This window comes from Gossypium hirsutum, chromosome D10 (assembly GCF_007990345.1).
Source record: "Gossypium hirsutum isolate 1008001.06 chromosome D10, Gossypium_hirsutum_v2.1, whole genome shotgun sequence".
Lineage (NCBI taxonomy): Eukaryota > Viridiplantae > Streptophyta > Magnoliopsida > Malvales > Malvaceae > Gossypium > Gossypium hirsutum.
The window spans coordinates 20288002-20295215 of record NC_053446.1 but is presented as its reverse complement, the minus strand read 5'-3'; positions in this window follow the sequence as shown (position 1 = coordinate 20295215).

The window sequence follows — 7214 nt, the reverse complement described above, 5'->3', positions numbered from 1 at the left end:
AGTCACGATAATATAGTGGAATGAATTCGTGACTAAATGAGTTTATATTTAATAGGTGAAAAGTCAAAACTTAATTATAAATCATTTGTGCCTTAATTACATATTTCCAATCGGTCCCTCCGTTAGCTCTTTGAAACCAGAAATGAATTGCGTGTTTAAACATACATGAACGAAATTAATAAGAAAAGAGAAATGGAAAACATTCAGGAATGATTATGGTTTTTTTTTGAAATGAAATAATTTGAAAATGAATGTAGGTTTCCAAAATGGAAATGGAAATGATTCATTTGTAATTCTGTATGGATTACTTAAAAATGATCGGAAGAATTAAATTATGTTTTTGAGTTGTTTTAAAGCCGGAAAATGAAAATAAACCATTCAGTCATAGTAAAAATGTTAAGTTATGAAATGTTAAACATATTTTCTTGAAATTTTATCAGGGGTAAATTCATCAAAATTTTACCAGGGGTAAAACTATCAAAATTTTACTGGGGGTAAAATAAGGATGAAAAGATTTTTAATATAAAAAATTAAAGTTTATTTTGGGAAAGAGAAAAACCGAGTTGGGTTGGATCACATTATAGAGTACTGGGTCAAAAAGGTCCATGAAGTAGTCATAATTTGATATGATGTGAGAGAGACCCAAAACCCCTCATATAACATAAAGGGGTAGTAACCCTAGTAGGAATACTAGGGTGTGCCATCCGCCTTACTCCCACTCTTAGTAAGAAGTTGTTTTTCTATTTGAAATAAACGATTACAACTTAACAAGGGTTTTACATTCTCTTCTTATAAATAAATGGCACCGGTAGGGCATTAGACACAACTTTGAGAGATTGTAACTCTGCTAAAATATAAAGAGAATTTATTCTGAACTATTAAATTTATATTTACAGAATAATAATTTTATCGATTTCTATTAAAGAAGAGAGAATATCTATTTTCAGAATAATAATAATTTTAATCGCTAAGTCGAAAACACAAGTATGAATTCATTTAAGGTTTATTACTATAAGTATCACAAACCAAGTCGGTTTTTGAATTTTTAATTTTTCACTATGCAAGATAACTGTTTACAAACCGGATTTTTTTCCAACAGATAGTGATCGGAGCTCATGTAGAAAATGGTTTTTAGACCTTTGGTCAAATATGTTTTTTGAGGGGTTTTGATTTTTAGGGATTTCTTGGATTTTCTGAGTTGAGTTTCTAGGATTTTCAAGCACAATGGGTATGGTAGGTTAGGAGAAGATCTAAGGAGATGTTTGCGACAATTGGGAGTATGGATTGCTTGAGATTCAATGACGGCGTTGAAGGCGGAAAAGTATCCAGTATTTTGAACTCCATGGCTGCAACTCCATTTTAAAAATAAAATTTTAAACCAAAATGAAAAAGAAATTGAAAGAAATTTTTTATTATATTTATATACCTTTATGGTCTTCACTTGCTTAAATTTTTTTCCTTTAGTTTTTAAATAAATGATTCAATTTCTTCTTTAAAATCCATTTAATTTATCATAAAAATTTTCCAACTTCCATTTTACTCAGTAGTTTTCTTTTTATCAAGTTTGTTTTTAATTTTCATTAATTATAATTATTGGGTAAATTAGTTTCTAAGTCATTAAGCTTAAGGTCAAAAAATAAATATGGTTTATTTTGTCTGGGATTGATCTGTATAAACGAACAAGTAAAATAGAGAAGAACGAACACAAAATATTTTACGTTGAAAACTCCTCCTAATAAGATAAAATCACTGGCAAAGGAGACTATAATTTTTCACTAAATGAGTAAACAAACAAGAGTATAATATGGAGAAAATAATCTTAAATGTACTAAACGTACAATACAATACCCTAGAAATAAAACCCTAACTCGAGAATACAATTCTCTTATTAGTTACCACGAAACTCTTACAAAAACTCATATGCAATCTTGTCACCCATAAGAAAAAACTTTGTTGATTGGCATGTAAAAATTGGGATACAATGGCCCTTTTAAATAGGCTTAGATTAGAGTTCTAATCATACTAAAATATCATTAGAATAATCAAAATTCAATTGGGAGAAGAAGTCCTGCTTGGAGTCTAAAACATGGCTACCAAATAGGAATACGTCATGGCATGACGACTCTCCTCTTTACAACGTCGATGCCGCATTTGCCTGAGGTTTTCATCGCGTTGTCCCAATGAGCCCTATCTACTCGCCATGACGTTGGGATTATTTTGGCCATTCTCTGGCTATTCGTTAATTGTTGTCTTAAGTGCCTGCAAACTTTTTGATAAATGTAAGACATACCCCACAAATTTTCACATTGACTCGTATTTATCACGCCTTATTTTCCATGCTCCGTTATGGGCCTAACTCGAATTTTGCAGAATGTCAACCAAGTCTAAAACGTAGTTGAACTTGGAAACTAAAAGACTCCTAGTCTTCAAATCAAAGTTGTATAATGCAACAAGGGCCAGTAATACCCAAACAGGAGAGAAAAAAAATTAACTATCTCCACCTGTTTGTAACCCATTGCGACCAAATTTGCCTAAAACATTCTACGAACCGTTCGAGTTCTAAATACCAAAAAGGGATGAGATTCTTCTCTAAATTAGGCACATACTTGATACTTGACATGACTCCACCTTCAATCAAATTTTATGTGGAGAACAACAAATCATCACCCTTGTCCTCGGCCATATCAACTACCTCAATAGTTATTCGAAATTGCCAAAACTGAAATTTGTGATCCTATCGAACTTCACGATATCCAAATTTGTTGTTGTGTCACCGAACAAGTCAATCTGTGAAAGTTGAACCAGGCTCCGATGCCAGTTTGTAGGGATCAACTCGTATAATTGAACAAGTAAAATAGATAAGAATGAACACACAAATATTTTACGTGGAAAAGTCTTTCGAAGAGGATAAAAACTACAGGCAAAGGAAACTTTACTAAAATGCAAATAATTTGAACGAGTACAAAATGAAGATAACCCAAAAACAAATAAACCCTAAATCCCGAAAATAAAGCTCTTTGACTAAAACACGAAATTCCTTAAAGCTCTCCAAAACTCTCTTAATCTTAATGTGATAAATATATCAATTCTTGGGTTACAAATGTCCTTTTATAGGCTGAAATTCGTGTGAATATATGACTAAAATATCCCTATAGTAATTAGAGTTTAATTAGGAAAAGGTAGTAGAGTTTAACTGGTAAAAGAAACCTGATTTATTTGGGAACACATCACCACATCACAATGTCCCAAATCACCTCGTCACAACGTCGTCTGTCGTCGTGATGTGGGGAATCTCCACGTTGCAACGTCATCTCTTTTTGGCAGTGTTGCAATTCTAATGTCCTCGTGTTGTGATACAGGTAATGATAAGTGCTTAAAGGGGACCGAAAATTCGAGGCACACTCCACATATTTAATTTGAAGCCCCTAACATGTTTTCATAAAAAAAAAAAGAACACTGAAAAAGTGAAACATGTCACCATTTAAGAGAGTGACGTGTCTTGCCACACCAGAAATTAACATTTTTAGAAGAAGGCACCATATCGGTAGACAAAATAAAAGTTTAGGTACCACATTGGACAAAATTAAACTACATGTACCATATTGACAATTTTGTTAAAGTATAAGAGGATTTTTTCCATTATCCCATAATTAAATAATAATTTTGAATAGAAAATACAATATTCCACTGTAATTGTAATACAATGGGCGATGTCATACTCTTACTGGACCTAGGGTTTGCCGCCCCTCTCACATAGGATGGTTTTTTAAGCTCGTTTCATGTATTTTGTATAATTATATGTATCATATGAACTTTTATCCAACACTTATAATTTATCCACATCAATAACTATTTGTCTATTTTTTAAAATATTAATTAATTAATTTATCCAATTAAATAATTTTCTCAACCCAATTTTAATTTTGTTAAAGTTATAACTACATTACCATATTAGAATCTATTAAGAAATACATTTAATTCCCCAATCAATAAAACTATGATGACTAGTTAATTTAATTCACACTTCGAATTTTAATTATTTACTTACAATCCATTAAACAATAATTCGAAGAAATTAATTTAATTTCTAAGTCATCTTTTATACTTAGCAAGAAAACACATTCACTGTGGATAGTGATACATGCGATTTATTTCTCCTGGTCGTTGTTTTCATTCATTTCATATTATTGATTCTACATGCAATCCGTTTTAGGTTATCTTTAGCTGGTGGAAGAACCAATTGAACATATATATTTAAGGCTCAAATATTTTGTAATTATGTTTCGACTCTTCGCCTATTAATTAAAAAATTATTTAATCAAGGAGTCATTCCACTAAAGTACCATGATTGAAATCTCCCTTATTGATGGTCACTAAACTAAGTATAATTACGTCAAAGGCAAGCGCACCTATCGAACAATAGTATAGCTATGGTGAGTAGGGAATATCGTATCCACAAAGACTAAAAGTACTAGTAATTACCATTTTTCTATTATTTAGCCGATAAATTGAGATGATTATTTTTAATCTAAATTTACTAATCTAAATTAACTAAGAACGCAACAGAAAATGAAATAGGAAATAATCGAAGATAACTAAAGAGAAAGACAATACCCAGGAAAGAATCCACCTAAACTTCACTTATTATTCTGAATCTGAATAAAACGATTTATTCACTTGTGTATTGATCCATAGAAATCCCTAAATTATGTTAATATCTCTTTAGAGAGTAAGAACAACTAACTCTAGGTTGACTAATTGAAATCTCTTTCTAATTAAAACCCCTTTTGTCGCATTACCTCGATCTATGGATTCCCTTATTAGATTTGACTCTAATCCAGTAGATTTATGTCGTTCTATTTCTAGGATTGCATGCAACTCCACTCAATTATGCTAGATCTACTCTTAAATAGGGACTTTTGCTCCACTGAAATAAGCACATTAAATATGAATTAATATCCCAAAGAATATTAAAACATGAAATAAGCATACATAATTGAGAACAAGAATCAAGTATTTATCACGTAAAAAAAATTAAACAATAAGATTCATCATAGGTTTCATCCTCCCTAGGTACCTAAGGAATTTAGTTCATAATTTGGAATGAAAACATATCAAAGTTAGGATAACAACAAGATATAAAGAAACTCAATAAAACTTCAAAGGAAATTAAATGGAGATATTCAATCTTGAAGGAGATTCACTTCCGAGTTGGCTCCAATGGTGTTTTTCGAGTGATTTCTTCAATCTTCTCTGAGTGCTCTCTTAGATCTTCTAATTGATATTTATAGACTTTAGAATGCTCAGAAAGCCTAAAATTTGATTGTTTTCGCGTTTTTGGAAACAAGGTGCGATATCGACACGACCTGGCACATGGGCGTGTGGCCAGCCCGTGTGGCTCACACGGACATGTAGCCATCCTGTGTGGAAATGGCCAGGCCGTGTGGATCCTAAAAATATCTCTATTCGTCTGATTTTGGCTCATTTTTCGATTCTTTCGCTCCCAAATGCTCTCCTAAGTATAGAAACATGAATTTAAAGGATTAGGAGCACCAAATTCACTAATTTACATCATTAACCATCCAAAAAATGCATTAAGAATGAGATTAAAATATGTTACTTTTACAGCTTATCAAATATACCCACACTTAAGCGTTTGCTTGTCCTCAAGCAAAATCCTCAACTCACAAGTAAAATTAATCTTTCTCAACTCATAATTCTCATCAATGATGTTTCTTCATAATTCACAAATAATCATACATTGATAATTCAACTAAAAGAGCACTGAAGATTCAAACAATCCAAGTCCAACATTTTTAAAGCATGAAAACATAGGTATTTCCCCTTATCTAAGTAATTACCTTTAACTCAAAATCGACAAGAATCGACATCCTCACAAAAGATTCACTCAAATTACTCAAAGTGTTTAAGGTTTAAGAATAAACACTCAATAGTCAAACACGAAAATTCATTACCATAGGCTTGCATGAAAATCAAATCTCCACCACTATAAAATGAGATGATACACAAATCAAAAGGTCTTTAAAATGTTGTAATGGGGCTTTGGTTAAGGGTGTGGAGAAAGGCTGAAAGAATTGGTTAGAAACGAGATCAAATTGGTAAATTACCAAACTAGAAAAATAAAATAATGTTGAATTTAAAAAGATTACATCAATCAAAAACTGTTCAAGAATAACACGAGCTTCTTCTCAAAATATGAATTTAACTGTTCAAGCTCAATTAACATAAAACTAAATAATAATCAATATATATATTTCTTCGATTTTCTTCTCTCTTTTTTTCTTTTTTTTTTGAATTATAGAATAATTCAACAAATCAAACAAAAGAGCATAATTAGACAACTATCGAAATCAAATCTCGACAAAAATGGAGTCAATAAAACGGGAAAAAGTTTCAGTGAAAAAAATGAGTAATGAGTTAACATTAATGTGTAAATTAAGAAACGGTGTGTTAGGCTTAAAGGGGTTCACTAAGGGTTAATTATGTAGGTAGGCTTTTTATGGGATAAGTGGGTTAAAACCTAAGTGCCTTTATCATCTCAGTATATCAAATCAAAGGTTTGGTCTCGACATGCATAATCGAAGCAAGTTCTAGAATAAAAAATCAAATTGACACATTCATAACCAATACTAAAAATGAGCAAGAAAAATGTATGCTTTAAAGGCTCAAAATCTCACAAAAAATTATGGTTTTTAATGTCAAACTTGTAAATTTAAAACTTCAAGGTAATACCTCAATTCAGGGAAACAACTTAAAATTTTTAATTCTGAAAATAAACTTATCATACTTGATTCTCTCATGTCTTAAAGTTTAAAACAACCAATGCACAATTATCTATGAATTTAATCCAAAACACATCAATAAAAATCATCAATTGATAAAATTTCATTCTAAAAGAAGTATGAGAAAATTACTTAAACACAAGACATAATTCAGGGATTGTCTAATAATTATATAAATAACCCTTCACACTTAAGATGTACATTGTCGTCAATGTACAAACATATATAATCACAGTATAAATAGAATATCATAAGATAGAGAGAAAACTAAAACTTCCTTGAATATCAGATGAAATCCCCAGAATAGTGAAAAGCAAAATTGTAGTCAAATCTAAATGTAGAGCATGATTCCGTGCAAACTAATAAGAAAATAAACACAAATAGTGAAGAAGATTAGGGGATTATAACTCG